Consider the following 20,246-nt stretch of genomic DNA (forward strand, 5'->3'; position numbering starts at 1 on the left):
GTGTGGGTGAGTATGCCACGGTGCATATATGAATGTCAGAGAACAAATGTCAGACATTAGTTCTCTCCTTCCACTATGTGGATTCCTAAGATAGAAATCAAACTTGCTAACAGTTGCCTTTAAACTGTTAAACCATCTTACCAGCACCCAATTGCTCATCTTTTGTATCTCCACTATGTGGCACCAATGAGTACATCCTTAGAAAAAAGGTGTTGCATAAATATTATTGCCCTCATTTAAAGGGTGAGGAAACTAACTCAATTTGCCCTAAGTGACATAGCCATTACATAAACTATAATGGCCTCATCTTTACAGAGTACTCTATAATTGCAGTACCTTAAAATATTATTAATTTTATTACATAATTTTATTACATATCATGATATTAAAGGCTCAGTGCAACCTATAAAGTACATTTTAAGTTTTATATATACCTGTATATACAAACATGTAAGTGTAAGATTTCGATAAGCATTTTATAAGTAATATAAATTTAGTAAAATATCCTAGACCCATTCAAATATTAATTTGCATACTGTTTCTCATTATTATGTACATGCATTTTAGGGCCAGCAGAAGGAAAGAGGGAAAAAGTTGGAAGCAGGCAGCTAAAAAAGACAGGACACAGGCCTCAAGACCAGATACAGGTTTATCCAAAGACTAAACTAGCACAGTAATAGCAACTCTCACCTTGGCCCAAACACTTGTTATTATTACCCTGTACTCATAGAAGACAATTGCAGGGTTTCTCAACATAGCAGTCTTAAAGGCTGAAGAAGCACTCGAGAATTAGAAAACCTATGCCTATTCAACTAAAGGAAGAGAGACAAGATACAAGAATGAAAACGAAAACCTTAAATTACTTAAAAATGAACAGAGCTAGGTGTGCTATTGCACACCTGGAATCTTAGCATTCTGAAGGATGAGGCAGGAGAATCACATGCTCAAGGCCAGCCAGTACCAAATAGTCAAGAAAACAAAAACAAGAACAGTTTCCACTTACAGAACCATACATGGTAATTTAGATACTACATAAAATAAATGATTTTAAAGGAGTTAATATTGAATAACTCTTTTCTAACATGGTAATGAAACTGGTAACTGTTGCAAGGACTCTCACCACAGATTAATAAGGTTGTGGCAGAACATTGAATAGAAAGACAATTAACAGTAAAGAACCATGTAAAATGGGAAGATCATGGCAAACAATGCAGTACATTAACACCACAAAACTGATTCCAATAACAAATGAAGAAGGTATTTCCAAAGATGAAACAAGAAGTTGACTGAGCCAAACTGTAATGCGGAAAGTCCCAAATCTAAAACTGCCTGTACTCTATGCCTTCTACTTTTATCAAGATTTTACAAACCTTTCCACTTAAATTCTAACAAAATTTTTTTTACTAAAGGAAAAAAATGTAGGAACAATAATGAAACAACCTGGGAAGGTGAAGTGGAAAGGGAAAATGGAGACTGGGTACAAAGCTCTTACCATGGCAAAGAGAAAATTTCCTTCAATCTCACCTTTTGTCTTATCACATTAGCTGATTCCAGCTCTAGGGAAGAAATCTACAATAATCCTAAAATAACCTGACATACTAATAGAAAGGAAACTACCCAAGACTACTAGGGTTTATACCAAGAAAAATCAAAAAGCAACTTTATATTGTAGAATTTTCCTAGTTAGAAGAATGGACACTTTGAAGTTAAAATATTAGCCTCAGAATGTTTATATCCATGAGTACCTAGGTATACACATTTACATAATCTGAATCTAGCAGGGAACCAAAACATCATATCAAAGGCTGTGTTTAGAGGCTAGAGACAGCTCAATAATTAAGAGAGCAACCTGCTCTTCAAGAACTGGAGTTTGGTTACAAGAACCACAGTGGTCTGTAACTACAGCTCCAAAAGGATCCGATACCCTTTTCTGGCCTCCATGGGCACATGTACATTGCATACACTAAAGCACATGTACACTGCATAAACACATTAGGCATTTTTTTTTTAAAAAAATAAAGCTATGTTTAGAAAGAAAAAAGCTGAGTGTAGATCATACCTGTAATCCCAGCACTCAGAAAACAAGAGCAGGAGGATAAAACTATGAGCTTAAAGCCAGATTGGGCTACATAGTCAATTCCAGGCCAGACCTAAAAAGAGAAGAAACTAAGAAGATAGTAATATGCTTACTTGCAAGTACAAGGACCCAAGTTTCAGAACCCACATTTAAAACAAAACAAAACCAACTGGGTGTTGTGTGCTCATATAATCTCAGCATTGAGAAGGCATAGAAGATCCTATTTCAAAACCAACAATAAGAAGTAAATGTGGGTGGACAGCAAAGGAATGATGATACCTAATGCTAGTCTATGGCTGGCTTACACATGCACACACGTACAAAACACATGCACACACCATTTTATTTTTAGGGTACAAAAACTGAGTGTTCATTCTGTCCGTTCTACATCAACTATGTACTTGAGTAACCAAGTAAGAAATAAGGGGAAATAAAATATTAGGAAAAATCAAAATGTTGTTATTGAAACATCAATTCACTGTCCTCAATGATTTAATGAATTAAAAAGATTCACATCATTAAAACACAATGTCATAAATGAACATATACCCTCCTATGTTTGCCAAAGGGAATGAACCTGAATTTATCACACCTCTGGACCCAGTTACCATTGTGCAAGAAAGTAAGGATTTCAAAACTGCTTTTAGCTGAAGGCAATACTAAATAAACTGCTCTCAATCTTAGAGAAACTTCTTTTTTTGCAGTGACTAGTTAATGCAGAAGACTAAGTGACTAAATGCTCAGGCCTAAAATGGGAAATCTATATTAACCATGAAGTGGAAACTGCTGGCTTCTTTGGAAAGTCAGTTATGGTTTGCTGGGGAACACAGGTGAAAGGATGTTTTGCTAAAGAAAACACAGGTTAAAGGATGTATTGCTATAGCAAATGCATGAAAGGACACATGATGTTCAGAAAGAATATAAATATGAGCCAACAGTGGGAGCTCAAGCATTGGCTTGCTTTGCTCTGCTTTACATTGTATTGTTGAACTCCATACCAAAAAGCTCTCCAAAGAACTTCTCCGGGTGGTGGTGGCATACGCCTTTAATCCCAGCACTTGGGAGGCAGAGGCACGAGGATTTCTGAGTTCGAAGCCAGCCTGGTCTACAAAGTGAGTTCCAGGACAGCCAGGGCTACACAGAGAAACCCTGTTTCGAAAAACCAAAAAGAGAGAGAGAGAGAGAAGAAAACGCAAAGAACTTCTCATGAGGAGGTTTCCTGCAGCTTCTTGGTGCTTTTGCAGAGACCTTCCTGTTGCCAAGCTTTGTGCTTTCTTCTGGATTGAACTCCCCTTGCCGGTTCCTGTATGGAGACTGCCAAGTAGACTAGACCGCAGCTGCTGATTTATATTTGGTGATTCTTACTGGACTGAACGGCTGGTATCCAGACAACAAAGATTGGACTCACCCCCAAACAACTACTTCTAAACAGATCCAATTCCCCCATGTCGTAATAACTTTTCTACTACCTCTGGTGGGTGGTGGGCTAGAAGAGGTTTGAACCCTATTAAAGGAGGTTGGGAAAAAAACCTGCAAGGCTCAGGAAATAGGAAGAGGCAGAAAGAACATTAATGCCAGAGGACAGGGAAAAATGCCTTAAAATGTCTTCTGGATAGGATATTTCCATTGCACTCGTAAACTCACAGTAGCTGTAATTACCTGTCTGTACAAGATCAAAATAATCAAAATTCTAGCATGGATTGATTGGGGAAGGACACACAAGACCTACACCCTAGTTGAGGAGCTACTACTGGCAGCCAATGGTTATTGTAGAGGGAAAGTCATTTTTCTTTGGGAAAAGTGGACATTGGTAAGTTACACATGATCCACATTATGCACATTAAACATGAAACTGGGTGGTTAGTTAATGACCAAAATGCACTGTATACACATGTAAAATTCTCAAAGAATGTATTTACTTTAGCTAAAGGTGACAGTAAATAAGACTAAAGAGTAAAGTGTTTCACTCTCTGAGAAATCAGTCTAGAAACAGTAGTAGATAAAATTCTGCACCAACTACAATTATGATAGCACCACTATCACCTGGAAACCCACAAATGCAAAATCTATTCCCCATCAAATTATGGAATCAAAAATTAGTAATAAAGCAATCTGGCTTAATAAACCTTCTAGGTGATCTGATGTTCCCTAAAGTTTTAAAGCCACTATTTACTATTAATGATTCATGCACTTAGTTCAACTTATCCAAAATCCTATGTGAAAATAGGTAACAATCATTACTTTATTTATTTTACACTCCAGATTTTTATTTTTTTATTATTTTCTTTATATACATTTCAAATGCTATCCCGAAAGTTCCCTATACCCTTCCCCCCCACCCCCCGCCCTGCTCCCCTACCCACCCACTCCCGCTTCTTGGCCCTGGCATTCCCCGGTACTGGGGTGTATAAAGTTTGCAATCCCAAAGGGCCTCAATCATTACTTCAACTTCACTATAGCATAAAGAGGTCAATTTGTACAAGATGACACAGCAGATAAGAAATTGGATCAGAGCAGGGCAGTGGTGGTGCATGCCTTTAATCCCAGCACTTGGGAGGCAGAGGCAGGCAGATTTCTGAGTTTGAGAGCAGCCTGGTCTACAAAGTGAGTCCCAGGACAGCCAGGGCTGTACAGAGAAACCCTGTCTCGAAAAACAAAAACAAACAAACAAACAAAAAAAATAAATTGGATCAGAACTTGAACTGAATACTCTTTATCATTGTATAGAAAGAAGTCTTTCCACCAATAAGAACTCAATTCCTAGAATGCTGTAACAGTGAAAGGAGAGCTTCCTGCAGTGGCACATATCTGTAGTTTCAGCTACTCAAAGCTAAAGCTAAATCACCAATATCTGTGCAGAAACATATAAAACCAACTTGGGGTGAGGAAAAGGGAAGTGTATGGAAAAACACTAGCAAAGACTAGTATATACTTCAATTAAAAAATAGGCAAATAAATTTAGCAAACAACAACCAGAGAAAAACTTTCTCTAAAAACTGTTCCAAAATGTAAGCACCTACCAAATACAATATATTTAATTTTAAGAACTTAAAACCTGAGTTGTGCTTAAGGTGATTCATTGTAGTCCATCTGCACTTAGCAACCTTCTAGGTTTTTAAAAATTATTTATTTGCATGAATATTTTATTTGACTTCTTGCATGTATATGTGCACTATGTGTGTGCCTGGTGCACTAAGAGGTCAGCAGAAGGTATGAGATCCCCTGGAGCTGCAATTTCATGTGGTTGTGTGCTGCCATGTGGGTGCTAGAAACTAAACCTGTGTCTTAACTGGTAAGCTCTCTCTCTAGGCCCTAGTCTTTTTAATTTTAAATTACAAAAAATATTAAGTTCTCCCTCTAGTTTTTACTTTTAGTTCCTTTTATTTACCACTATTTTTTTTTTAAGATTTTATTTATTCCACGTATATGTGAGTAAACTGTCACTGTCTTCAGACACTCCAGAAGAGGGCATAGATCGCACTACAGATGGTTGTGAGCAACCATGTGATTGATGGGAATTGAACTCAAGACCTCTGGAAGAGCAATCAGTGTTCTTAAACACTGAGACATCACCACCACCACCACCCCGCCCCTTTTTTTAAAAAGAAGATTTATTTATTTTGAGTACTCTGTTGCTTTCTTCAGACACACCAGAAGACACACCCATTACAGATGGTTGTGAGCAACCATGTGATTGCTGGGAATTGAACTCAGGACCTCTGGAAGGGCATTTCTTAGTCACTGAGCCATCTGTCCAGCCCTACTTATCACTATTAAAAAGGTAAAACTGCTTTCTTTCAACTCTTAAGATTATGTGAACAAAATCTCTAAGGTGAATATATACCTAGTTCAATCAGCTGAATCAGATCTATAATACAACTTGCATTTTATAGTACTTCATAAAAGCACAAATTCCAACATTCTGTAAAATCACTTTCCATGTCACCATTATGATTTTTAAGACAACCGTTTTTTTAAGAAACTCAAAGTTGGAAACTATTAGGTTAACACCTCAAACTTGTTTTCCTCAGAGTGCCACTCCTTCATTAAAAAGCATTTCTATAACCAGAAAACCAAGATGGTCAACAAGTACATCAAGTTTTACTGACTCAACCTCTATGACACATCAACTAAGAAGCTTCCAGAGAATCTTAAGAGCTGAATTATCCCTGACATTAACATATATAAACATTTGGTAACCAGTCATTGAAGAAAGGGGTCAAAAAAAAAAAAAAAACAACACAAGAAAATCCTAAGAATACAAGCACCTGTGACCTGTCTGGCCGTGTGATCCACTGCAAAACAGTCCAACATGGTCACAGCTACACAACAGACTTAAAAACTTAATCTTATTCCATGAGAGGCAATGTGGAATGTGAAGGGCAAATATTTTCAAAGCAACCAAGTTGGCATTTCAATGATACTTTGAACTGGTGGCTAAAAACACACAACAAAAGGAGAATTAAAAAGCCAACACTGTTTCCATTGTGAACTTCCAGTGTTAAGAAGGGGGTGATTCAAATATTGGAATGTCTACTGTGCACAATTCTGTACCAGTCATCCTAGTTTCATAAAATAGGATTTGGGTATAAGTGGTTTTGCTTAAACTACAAGAACTGAAGTGTTAATATTTAATCACTATATCTAACATGCTCGTTTTTTTTTTCTGTTGAAAGCATGAACTTGCTGGAATCTCCCCAAAATTCCTTTAATATTTAATCAATTTTCAAACAGGGACTTATTTCTCCAATGATGAACACAGCTGAAATACTGAACACCTGACCAGTGATTCATAATCGTATTTATCTAAATAATTCAAAATTTTTCATTCATGACTTTTCCACTTTCTGTTCCTTTAACTTGCAGTTCTTACTATTTTAAAGACAGGAACAAAAACCGTTGCTCTGTTCACATTTGTGTATGAGCTAAAGGCTGGCTGGAGGCTGGAGGCTATGTGTTCAACTCTCATTTTCTGGTTTTGACCATAGTACAGGCCCAGAATGGCTAACACTGCACAAGCAAAATAATTCATCAACCAGTTCTTAATATCTAAGCTCTGAATCAGAGAATCTAGGATAACAGAGCATAAAAACAACCAAACAACCTAAAGATATTACAAATACACATTAAAAAAACCTTTTTCTTCCAGAAGGCCTATATTTCATATGGAAAACTAAAATCAGGTATCAAATCAAGAGGGCCACAGAAAAAGGAACCCATGACTAGCCATTTTAGTATACCAACTAAGCCAGCAGCATCACCTCCAACTAGCACATAAGAGATTACTACCATTATTGTTTCATTATAATAGATTACCTACGGTCTTTAACAAGAATGGGCTAGACATCACTATAGACTGTAATTTTCAAATGTGAGGAAATGCAAAAAAGACTTAACAAATAAATTGGAGAAAAAAAAAAAAAACAAGAGAAATATAACCTGAAGAATAAAACAGATTTAAAGTCTACATAAGCTATTTCAAAAATGGACTTTTCTCTGAATCATGAGTCAAAATATCAGGGAAATTTTAAAATGAGCCCATTTTCTACTTTTAAATTTTCAATTTCTTCAACTGAAAATGAATTCTGGGTTATACTGTTAAGAACTCTCTCAGATATCTATACAATTTTTTGTATGGATAAAAATAACACGTCAAGAGAGGTTTATTTCAAAATAATTCTATGGGAAGGGGGGTGCCATAGGGTAAAACTAAAAAGGCTAAAGTTGATAAATGTTAAAAATACCAGGGGGAGTAGACAACATACTACTCAGTTATGTTTCAAATTTTGTGACTTTAAATCATGCACTGATAATATACATTTAAAACAATTCCTTTTAATTTTCTAATGAGCTCCGTCCACTATTTAAAAAAATAAAACAAACCTGACCCATATAATGGAACCAAAGCAGCACAAGCAAAAAATGGAAATCCCAGCCCCATCTCCATTTCAAGATGTAAAATACAAATACCAACCACAAAGATCTAAAAAAAAAAAAAAAAAAAAAAAACTAACCTAAAATCACAGCCAATCATAGTCATCCTGGTGGGAAATCCCAACACTGCTCCAATAGCTTCCTGAAACTTCCTGACCAAGTTCTGGTCTACTGGTATGTTCCTCTGAAGCACTAACAGACACTCAGGTCAGGCTACTGAAGGACCTACAAAATAAAAAGATTGTGGAAAAGAAGTATATTATTCATTAGAATTGGGTAGTTAACCACTGTATCAATAGACACAATCAGTTATTTTTGAAGCAATAGCCCTTAAATGCCAACTTGCATTTTTAGAACCTGCTTTGAGCAGTAACTAAAGAACTCTGAAAAAGAACTGTATAGTGTTTCTAGTGACACTTATACAATACCCCTGAAAACTGTTTTCAACTCAAACAAAATGATAGCATGTTTAACAAACTGACACTAAGGAAAACATATTTTATGAAAAGAAAAACTGTACACATTAAAATTATTTTTCACCTTCATAAGTGCTTTTTGGCCATACTGGGAGACAAACGATAAACATCCTGGAAATTCAGGTTGAACTTTGTCACTGAACCTTAGACAAAGTTTTTATTTGGTACTGCCACTCCTTCCTCTCTTCTCAGAGATCTACCTAGAATAAATTAAACCTTTTAGGTCATGCCTTGATCATCATTCCCAGATTTAGTATAATGCTGAAGGACAAGAGTTAGTGATTATTGTTTAACCCACTGTAAAAGGAATCAAGACAAGAGTCTCAAAGCAAAGTGACCTGTCTTTCAATGAAAGAGGAAATTCATTTTCCTAGAGCACTTCCAACTCAAACCCTGAAGCTCAAAACGGAAATCCACATATAGTTAATTATCAGATGTTACCCACTAAAATTTCAATGATAGTATACTTTTTGCAACTATATTCCTACTTTAACCCCATCACCCAACCAACATAATTAAGGAAAAAAAAAACACTCTAGTGTTGATCTAATAAAAACATAATAGTAAGGAAAACTACTTCCGAATAAAATGTTAGAAAATATAAAATGGCAAAAGCACAACAGGAGGTAGTTATCAAAGAGCCATCTGTGGTTGCCTTTGAGGGGGAAATGATGGTATTTAGTTACTAGATCAACCTTCCTAATGTCTTGCATATAGGTATTATCCTACTTAAATAAAAAGACTACCAAATATGCCCCCCATACTGACCCAACTTAGACAAAGTTTGTCTAAAAATGATAGAGGTAAAAAGAAAGAAATGAGGTAAAGAGAAAGAAATAAAAACACTTGAAACCTAAGTTCTCTTTAACACTGCAAACTGGCAATGGCATGAAATTTCACGACTTTTGTGAGGTGAAGGACAGGACAGACTGTATTTGAAGGAGTGGCAAAAATGAGTAGGCAAGGGATGAGGCACTCCCTTCCAAAAGGTAGAACACTTGGGTGTGGTTCATGACCGAAACATAGCTGGTGGTCATTCCAAGAGAATGATTTTGCATTCAAAAGTCTTACACCAGTAGAAGCTTCAAATAGTGAGAACATATTCAAACATGAACCACTGATCATACAAAGTGGCTTATGAGGAAAAAATTCAAAGCAGACAGGAGTGAATAGGTATTATTCCTAAACATAGAAAAATATAGAACTGAAGAAATAACAATTTTTTAAAAACCTTACCAGGCTATAAAGGTAGAATATGGCACAAAAACATCTATCTACCAATACAGTTTCACATTAAAAATGCACCCAAACTTTCTGAGGCAAATTTTCTAATCTAGAAGCAACTCTTTAAGGTAAGCATTACTACCCTCATTATATAAACAAAATCTGAAAAGTAATTTGCCCAAGGTCATAAGTTCAATGTGAACTGGAAGCAAACACTACTTTCTAAACCAGGCTGCTTCCTATGAATTGGAAATGTTGGCGGCATCTCCTCAATCTATGCAACACTGGTACTAAATAAAAGAAGTAATTCAAATCATGTTATCTACAAAGGGAACACGTGATAGGGAATTAATTTGTCTATAATAGAAGTGATTTGAAGAGAAAGGAAGTAACTTTAAATTTAAAAGGAGCGTGACTGTTTTAGGGGTAAAACTCCTGGAGGAAGGAAAAGGCACTGGGGGTCGACACCTTGCTAGGGGATTCAGCTCCTGGGGGTGGGAGGAAGAGCAGTTAGGAGAGAAATATAAGGATTAAGAAGTGAGACTTAGTTCTTAAATGTTGGTTAGCTGTAACAAAACAAAAAGATATACACACCAACAGACTACAGAAACATAGGCGGGAAAGGGGGCGGGTCCCAGAGTTTGTAGCTTGGAAGGGGTTGGAAAGGCAAAGTTTCACCTAGTGGGGGCACGAACGAAGGAGACCACTAAAACTGCAATTATCCGACCACTGACCCGTTTATTGTTCTGCCCAAGTATGGTCTCAAAACATTCAAAGTTGAAGAAATCAGTACGCTGTCCCCGCGTCAGGGATAAACAAGCAAGAGGACCTAGGAAAATGGAAGGTTACTGCTGCTCCATCCACAAAGATGGAGTAAATGCAGGGAACAAGGTAAGCTCTTTTAACATCTGCGCCAAAAGCACCATGGAAGGACATGGGACAGGGTAGATGATTCAGGCTAGGCTCTAAATTAGGACTACAGAGGAGGAGTGATAGGATTTTTTTTAACTTCTCCCCTTAATAATGCATCCCGATATTCACGTAGCTCAGAGATTTGACAGGGAGACAGAATTTGGGAAAGGGAAGGTACTCTAATGACTCTATAGATTGACCTCTCAAACCTTAGCCCGAAAGCTGCGGGAGCAGGGAAGCAGAGCCCACCTCGGATCAAGAAAAACTAGGGGTTTCATATGGGTCGCTGCAAGGGCTGAGAAGAAGCAAGCGCGCAATAATTAATTAGAGAACAATCTTAGGTGCGTCCCTCTCTCCCACTTTTTAATCTAATCCCCAGCCCACTACCCAATGAACTATGGACTCCCTCCCGCACTTCCCAACCCGCCCACTGCGACGACGAAAACAGAGGCGGAGAGTGATTGGTGGGGCAAAGGCAGGCCCACACGAGGCAGAGGCCGGGGGAAATGGTGTCGCTTTAACCGGTAAGAAACAGGATGGTCTTCAGCTCAGGAAGGATTTACCGGCACCACGACGTTTCGCCATTCGTCATCTCCTTAACGTCTGGTACCTGAGAAGCGTCACAAACGCGGATAGCTAACCCCTTGGTACCGTGTAAGAGCAAGACAGGCAGCAGCCGCCGCCGCCGCCGCCATCTTAACAGGCGGCCCGACCCTAGTCACTGCCCCCCCACCCCCAAGGTATCTCCGCCACCGCCGGCGAATCCCCACGAGGACGTAACCCTGCTCCCGCGAGAACTCACCGGCTAAGAACAGCAGCACCAGAAGACGCTGCTCGCGCCTCCGCAGCTCCTGCACTCAGTAGCCAACCTCGGCCGCCGCCTTCGCGTGATCCCAGGAGAACCTCCACCGGACCAGGAAAAACTGAGCCCAGCCCGTCCCAACCCTCGCTTGCCACCAAACCCCAAATCGCAACCGCTCCGCTCTCACCCCACGCGAAGCGAAAAGCAAATGACGCACAACCTCACGGAGCACTACGGGGCGGAGCCAGCATGCCGCCGCCGGCTCCCGCATGCGCCGTAGGAACTATCGCGATATTACGTTCAGCCTCGCCGAGACCTCCGTAATTCACCGCAGGAGACCGCCCGCGCCTCGCCTTTAGGAAACATGAGATCTCGCGAGACCAGGTGCACGCTCCTAAAAAGGAGAAAGGCGGAGCTTCGTGAAAATGACTGGGAGTTTTTTTTCGGGGAAAGGGAGGAAGCTCTCGTCCTTTAGGGATCTCGCTTACCACGAGGTTTCCGACCCACTGCGGAGCTTGCTACCAAACCTCGCGATGACACAGCTCAGCGCCAAATCTCGGCCATGTCTTGAAAACTACCTCCGCCCCCCGATTTAGGTGTCTGGAGCCTGCCTAGTGCTTAAAAAGTCAACCTGTTTATTCTCACGCTTCCAGCAGGGCTGTACCAATTAGCCAAACTCCATTCCGAAAGCGAAAAGAATGGGTTCCCATTGTTACCTGCCTCGAGGAATAAGGTGCTAGTCTTAACTAACGCATAAAAGATGTTCAATTTACAATAAACGCACAAATGCAAATGGAAACAATGACACACCAGTTTTCTTGCTCAAAACATGGGGGGAAAAAATCTAAAGACCTCTAATATCCATACTTCTTCCTTCGCCGCACTGCAGGCTAACCTGAATCCATCTTCTCATTAAAAGCTCATATCATTAGTTCTACCTCTGGAGTCACCAGTTTTAACTATCGAGGCTTTCTTTACCTTATCATAACAAAAAAGACCCAATAAAGTGGTTTTCTCCAAACAAAGGCGTCTGCCCTCAAAAGCAAATTCAAGCTTGGGGTGGGGAGAAAGGCGCTTGAAGATTTTAATATGGCAGTTTTTGCATGTCTAACCAACAATGTTTCTCCAATAAATCTTGGGATCCAGTCTGGCCCGTTTGTAAGCTTTTCCATTCTAATCCATTGTTCTGTCTATTCTAATTTAAACATGCTTCCTTCAGAGTACAGTTTACTAGTACAAGCACCCCCATCTTTAAAAACATTTTCTTGGTTATTCTTAGCCATCCCCCCCCCATAAACTTTAGAATCGTCAAGTTCCAAAAACTTAGTATATTTATTGGAATTGCATCAACTGCTTGAATCAGTATAGAAAAATGAATATCGTTACAGAATTGAGGCTTCCTATTCAGAAGCCTGATATTCCTTCTCCATTTATGCAAACGTTCTTCCATCCATTGTATTCCTGAAAGTTTTATAGTTTACTTCCAGATATTTTTATTTTTCTTGGGATTTAGAGGGGGGGGTGATATTAAAATTTCAAAATGTGTATTGCTTATATACAAGACTGTTCATATTTAACTATTGACTTTTGTAATTAGAAAAATGAAAATATGCTCAAACAGCAGTAAAATGAAAGAAACGACATGTGATTTTTTTACTGTATAACTGAAAAGATATAAAGATTAGTAACAATTCATGTTGGCATAGCTATGGAAAAATAGGCAATATCGTACTACGTTGGAGAGTGTAAATTATTATGGCCTTTGGGGAAGGAGATTTAGATAAATCTATCAAGATTTGAAATACATACACGTTTTGATTCTGCTATTACTTCTCGAAGAATTTCTCCTACAGGAATACCTTCGTACATGTGCACGAAACATACACAAGCCCATTCATTACTGCATTACTTGCAATAGCCCCCTCTCCCCCAAAGAAAACAAGCTAGTGTACAACAATCAGGAAACGGTTAAATATACTGTAGTCCAAGCATACAATATAGCGATGTAAAAATGGGACACAATTGAATGCTGTGATATACTAAGATACATAAAATAGTTTTTAAAATTAATGCAATGAAACAAAATGAATGTGTGTCCTGCAGTACCATACATATCAGAACACACACACACACACACACACATATATACATATCAGGACACATGCACGCGCGCGCGCGTGCGCCTAGTAGTGACCATGAAGCTTGCCTGCTCGCCCCTCACCTTCCTTTTCCTCTTGAAGCCGCCTTCCTCCAACCCTTAAGAGAAAAACTGAAGGCTGGGCCTTTACTCCTTCTCTAGGGCCACTAGGCCAGGGCCAATGCCGGTACCTCGCATCCCCACTGTTGGCCGCTCTCTTGCGCGCTGTTCGCTGCTTCCCCGCTGTCCTGCTGTCCCCAAAGATGCAGCTAGCTCTCTGCTGGAGGCCGCAGAGGACTGGGGGAGGGGAGAGGAGGAGGGGTTCGAGGAAGGCTGCTGCTACCGCCTGTCTGGCCCTTCAGCAGCCTTTCCCAAAGGCTCTCCAAAGCGGCTACCTCCGAGCCTCAGAGCCAGATCCCGTGGGAACTGCCCCCTACCTCGAGGAGTCTAAAACAGCCCCGTCCCCCAGGTCCCGGAAGAGGGGAGGGGGGAACTAAGCTCACCTCCGCCGCAGTGGCTCGGCGAGGCCTGCAACAGTGTGCAGGGTCTGAGGCCAGTAGCAATCTTGTCCCCCCCCCCCAGCCCCCTCCCTCGCCCTCGGCTTACAAAGCCCCCCCACCCCCACGGCAGCACAGCTCACACTGGATATAAGGCTCCTCCTACCACGCGATTAGCCCCGCCTCTGTCCCTTGAGAGGGCGCTCCTGCTCCCTTGGTAGTGTATTTTACTCACCTAAGGGAGACCTTGCTGGAGCTACTCATGGTCCAATAAATGCCACCATAGAGGATAGTAGGATCACTAAGGAACTGGAATTTGATTGCTCTACAATGAAAATCCCTGAAGGGATAAAACTTGATATGCATTTTAAAAATTAAGGAACGGGGAGTATAAGAGGGCAAGATGACACACATTGTGGAGGGCCAGAATAAAGGATGAGAAGCACCGTGCAAATCTACAAAGGCACATAGTCCTCCCTCAAACATTTCTCCTTTGTATTAGGTGGGGTGGTACTATGATTGGAGGACTCCATAAACTGTAGATGATCTACATTTGTAAATGTATAGAAATAAAAATGACCTGTTGGGAGATGACCCTATTAATTGGTATTTGTCTGGGATAGAGAATGAAATTGGAGAGTAAAAGGATGGGGGAAAGGGCATTGATTTGTAACTCTGAATGCTTCAATAAGGTTTGAATTTTAACAAATGAATTAATTTGATTTTTAAAACAAAAATGAAAAGATGTTAGTGAAAGAACCCTTGAGACATTCATTCCACATTACAGAATGGTGGTTCAAACCCTGAATTGGGAATCTGCTTAATGGAACCACTCCCTCCCTCCATGTGCAGTTTTCTGTACAACCTAAGAAGATGCACAGAGGGTCCTTTGAGGTAGTCTCATTGTATATTCTTAACAAAGATGTATTTCATGAATGAGTGTTGCTCCATTGTAAGGCTAATTATTTAACTAATGTCCTACGTTTAGGTCTTATTATTATTTTTAAAAACAGACTTAGTTTTTATCATAGCAAACATTGGAAAGGAGCAGCCATGGTTCTGTGCCATCCATCCATGGCCTTGGCTTCCAAAAGGGCTACAAGATAATCAAGACAAGCATCTCAACTTTGAGCAATAACTAATCAGACAGCTATGTATCTTTGCTTCATTAAAATATCATCTGAGAAGTGGTCCAGGGACTTTTATTTCCAACAGCAGCCACTTTAAGATCATAAGGATGGATCTCCCTAAGTTTCTTGAGTAGCTGACATACATTTGGACCCAACCAGCTTGTCTTGCAACTTCTGAGTTCTTGGTTGGCTTCTGATTTCTCAGTAGACCCCTGTCACCCTGGGCCAGCTCCTTGTCTTATAGAATTTCATAACTGGCAAGAACTTCCTTAAGGGAGAGGACACTTGGATGGGGTGGGAACAGGAGAACTCACTCCATTTGCAGCCTGAAATCTTCTTATTGAGGACCAGAATTTCAAGGGAGTCATTCATCTTGTACTTAAAGATGTAATCTTTGGTAGTGCAGAACATTGGGTTTCCAAGCTTGAAATGTGCCTGAAGGTCTTGAGCCATCCATCCTCATATTTCCTATCAGAAAGGACTTCAGTTTATCACCTATGGTGATGTGGTAGTCTTTGCAGTCAAAGTAATGCTTATCATTGTTCATCACAGGCATACCTCCATGAGGAATAGCACACTGATCCACTGGATCTCATCAAACAGCTTGCTTGTTACTTATTTGCCAAAGATACTCTCTAGATAGAGGAGTAATTTGCTTGTTATTCCACTTGATTCTGTGGTTGTAACCCTCCCTATACTTCTGGACACCCTCACTGGTAAGACAAGAGAGCATGCCCAGCATCCTAGTGCTCTGACTGTATTTCTCTGTGGGAAACTAGAAAAATCCAGCTTATACAGCATAGCCACCTATATGTGGACACCAAAAGCCTACTAATGAATAACATACAAGTGATGTATAGTGAGGTCACATACATGTCTTTCATGAACTGCAATAAAACAAGGATAGCTTGCTGTGTCATCACCACCTTTTAATCTCTGAGAATTTCTTGATAAGGAAGATGACTGTTTCTCCAGCATTGCACAAAGATTCCTAGTCCAGATGCTGAGTGGGTATTTCCTGAGCTCATCTATGAAGAGAGTGAATTTGGGAACAGCAAATAGGTGACTGAGAAAAATCTAGATATAAATATTGTCCATTCCTACCTTTCTCTTCCAGAGGATTCCCTTCTTTTTAAAGATTCTTGTATCTCTTAATGTTCCTCACCATCAAATCCTTCCAGGTCAGCTCATGGTGGTTAGAGAAATGCTTGACTATTTGATTGCTGGAGACCCTGTGGACAGTTTGACACTGAACAATATTTTTGCTTGGTTTGCTCACACATTCAGTAGACATTTTAAAAGTTCCAATCATTGTGTGTGGGGGGTTGTTTTGCTTTGTTTATTGGTTTTGTTATTGTTGTTGTTGTTTAGACATTAAAGTTGTTGATTAGTAGTGATGTTTCGATGTCAGTGACCCATTTTCCTCTTCCTGCCATGATCTATTGGTCCTCTAAGATGACCAGAATCCCAGATTTCTCTCAAATTTCACTTATTATAGCCTCTGGGTCTCACTTGATGTCAGATTGCTACATTATCACTTCATGCTATGAGCAGAAAAGCAGAGAATTGAATTAGACACCTGTTCCCACCTCATCACTACTTCACTGCTTGAATAGTGGAGGGAGGACCCGAATAGCTATCTCAGTAGACCAGCCCACTCTCCTGTCTCTACCATTGTTATGACAACATGAAGGATTTCTTCACTCAATGTGTGAAGAAATAACCTAGCTTCCCCCTTCCCTTTTATTTTAAAAATTCTTTCGTAAATACATGTAAATGCATAATTACAAAACATTCTCTGCAGATGTCATTGTTAATCTTGATTGTCAACTTGATTGGATTCAGAAGCATGCTTCTAGAAAATTCGTGAAGTATACTTCTGTGAGAATTTGTGAGCATGTTTCTAGAAAGGAATAACTAGAGGGAGGTAGTCTCATGGTAGCAGATTAGAAGATACAGTGAGAGAGAAATTGACATTGAGAGACTGAGGGGGAAAGGAAAGGAAAGAGAGAAAGAGGGATAGGATGGAGGGAGGAAGAGAGAGAAATAGACTGCTCTAGGGTGCTTTTGTAATTCTCCATCAGTGTGTGATAGAATGATATAGCCCAGTTTCAGGACAGATCTTTCCCCCTAGTTTACTCCTTTCTGGAAATTCCCTCACAGATACCACAAGAAGTGTACTTTTATTGATCTCCTAGGCACTTCTCAGTCTGATCAAGTTAAAAATCAGAAGTAACCATCACAAGCCCAGTTTTTTTCCATGTAAAACCCAAACACATCACTTTGTATAACAAATTCTACCCCTGAACCCCCACAAAGGACCATGTTCATTTTATAATGAAAGATGCATTTAGTTCTTCCTATATAATCTTAACAGTCTAAATGTTGTTCAAAATTTAAGCTCAAAGGTTTTTTTTTTTCTGAGACTCAAGGCAAATTCTTAGCTATCAAACACAAATAAAACTACAAACTATGCATTTCTAGAAACAATGATACAGAATATACATCTCCAGTCCTAAGAAGGGGGAGATGGGAATGGAACCAAACCAAGACTGAAAGAAAGCATTAAACCCTACAGATCCATGTTTGAGATCTGGCACCATATGAGTTCCAATGAGCTTTGTGAGCCTTGCCCCTACACCTTTGTACTACCCCTACATGACTGTACTCTTGAATTATTATTATTTTGCTTCCCACCCAGAGCTTTCCTTAGCAGAAAGGCTACAATCCTGGCATTTCTTAATTCCTGGGATCTTCATCTCCTTTTGGCTTCACTCTTAGCTTCCCACTTAGTCTTCTCAGGGGTTACCTACAGAGATTCTGACCCTGCTAGACATTGCTTGATTGCCTAGGCCTTCTGGGTGGAATGTGTGAATAGATACCTCTATTACCCTGTAACTTTTGCACTCAACATACTTGGAAAAACAGTAAAGTCTTTCAAATGGATTAAAACCTTTACATTCTTGATCTGCCCAATTTCTAACAAACCATTAAGGCATCTTTTTCATTTCTCGGTGTCATCATTTTCATTTCGTCACTTCTTTCTGCTTGGGGCTTGATTTTGACCATTGACACAGGGTCTCACTATGTAGCTCAGGCTTTACTTGAACTCGTGATCCTCTTGCCTCAGCTCTCTGGGTGCTGCGATTACAACTGTGTAATCTCAGTTTCTGACTTCTTTGTAAATTGCCTTGATGTCTTCAGTTGCCACTTTCTAAGGTCAACTTTACCTGTGCTTCTTTTCCGAGTCAACTGCAAAAAATTAAGGTCATTCTTCTCTGTGTTTTGTGTATGATTCTCACTGTAAACCCATTTAATGCCCATTTAAGAGCAAGGATGTGGGGGATAATTTAAATTTTCTTCTGTCAGATAAAGGAGTCCGTTACTGTCATGAAACAATTTCCTCCAAGATGAAGTTAAAACATCAGACATTTAGCCAGGCGTGGTGGTGCATGCCTTTAATCCCAGCACTTGGGAGGCAGAGGCAGGCGAATTTCTGAGTTCAAGGCCAGCCTGGTCTACAAGGTGAGTTCCAGGACAGCCAGGACTACACAGAGAAACCCTGTCTCGAAAAACAAAACAAACAAACAAACAAACAAACAAACAAAAAAGAAGACATCAGACATTCTAGAACAGTAGTTCTCAACCTTCCTAATGCTGTGACCCTTTAATATAGTTCCTCGTGTTGTGGTGATCCCCAACCACAAAATTATTTTCATTGCTACTTCATAACTGTAATTTTTGCTACTGTATGAATTATAATATAAATATTTTGAGGTAGACATTTGCAAAAGGGCTTGTGACCCACAGGCTGAGAACCACTGTTTTACAGAGAGGTGAAACACTCTATCCTGCAGGGATAACTTCTTCAAACTATGTTCAAAAGGGAGTGACATAGTCCATCCAGCCTGGAAACTCATTAAAACTCAAAGAGTAAGAATTCAAAAGCTTCAGGAAGTCCCTGAAATTGACCAGAAGCACTAGTCTTCTCCCTCCTTAAATTTATATAAGTAGTAAGGACTACTTGGAGACACTATCTCATAAACTTAGTTGCCTGGAAGAGGTTCAGACAGTCTGAGGTCAAAAAGACCTCAAGCTGCCTGCAAGTTGTTCAGTGAACTCCAGGTTTCCAGCTTTCATGTCACCCATGATGTGATGGCCTTTCTTCGAGAAATTTTCGAGTCATTCTTGCTCCTTACAAATACTCCTGTAGAAAACCCCAATATTACTCATTAATGGGCTGGAGACTTAGCTGTTTTAAAAACATGAGAGAGAGAGAGAGAGAGAGAGACAGAGACAGAGACAGAGAGACAGAGACAGAGAGACAGACAGAGACAGAGACAGTGACAGACAGAGAGATAGACAGAGAGACAGAGACAGAGAGAGACAGACACACACAGATATGGAGACAGAGATAGAGAGACAGAAGAGACAGAAAGACTTTGAACACTCAGCCCTAAATGGGATGTCTCCATCTAGAAGACAAGAGATAGAACTGCAGCACCAGCCAGGCAGTGGTGGCACATGCCTTTAATCCCAGCACTTGGGAGGCAGAGGCAGGCAAATTTCTGAGTTCAAGGCCAGCCTGGTCTACAAAGTGAGTTCCAGGACAGCCAGGGCTATACAGAGAAACCCTGTCTTAAAGAACAAAAAAAAAAAAAAAAAAAAAAAAAGAAAAAGAAAAAAGAAAAGAAAAGAGAGAGAGAGAGAAAGAAAGAAAGAAAGAAAACAATATAAAGAATCAACAAATCTAAGAGTTGGTTCTCTGAGAAGATAAATTAATTCTATTGGCAGAACCTTGGCCCAACTAACCAAAAGAAAGAGATGACCCAAATCAATATAATCAGAAATGACCAGGACAACATTACAACAAAGAACAAATTCATTCAGAATATTATTATAAGGGAACATTTTAAAAACCTGGAGTATATTAAATTAGAAAACCTAAACCAGTTGGCGGTGGTGCATGACTTTAATCTCAGCACTCAGGAGGCAGAGTCAGGTGTATCTCTGAGTTCAAGGCCAGCCTTGTCTTCAGAGAGAGTTCCAGGAAGCCA

At 39.8% G+C, this 20,246-nt stretch overlaps 1 protein-coding gene across 24 annotated transcripts in view; it reads right to left on the bottom strand.

Moving 5' to 3' along the window:
• Positions 1 to 14,112, bottom strand: part of Huwe1 (HECT, UBA and WWE domain containing E3 ubiquitin protein ligase 1) — a 137,365-nt gene extending 123,253 nt beyond the window's left edge. For 12 of the 24 annotated variants that reach the window (XM_085837964.1, XM_085837962.1, XM_085837959.1 and 9 more), the window contains exons 1-3: positions 11,426 to 11,791; positions 8,552 to 8,687; positions 8,092 to 8,236 (exon numbers count right to left, since the gene is read on the bottom strand). The gene's annotated coding sequence lies outside the window, so the exon portion shown is untranslated. Of the gene's footprint in view, positions 1 to 8,091; positions 8,237 to 8,551; positions 8,688 to 10,445; positions 10,633 to 11,186; positions 11,328 to 11,425; positions 11,793 to 13,646; positions 13,860 to 14,065 lie in introns of those variants that run through there. The other 12 variants (XM_085837965.1, XM_085837960.1, XM_029473139.2 and 9 more) reach the window with 9 other exon arrangements.
• Positions 14,113 to 20,246: the final 6,134 nt, after the last annotated feature.

The sequence above is a fragment of the Mus caroli genome, unplaced genomic scaffold (genome assembly GCF_978045245.1).
Source record: "Mus caroli unplaced genomic scaffold, Mus_caroli_1 scaffold_5, whole genome shotgun sequence".
NCBI classification, from domain to species: Eukaryota; Metazoa; Chordata; class Mammalia; order Rodentia; family Muridae; genus Mus; species Mus caroli.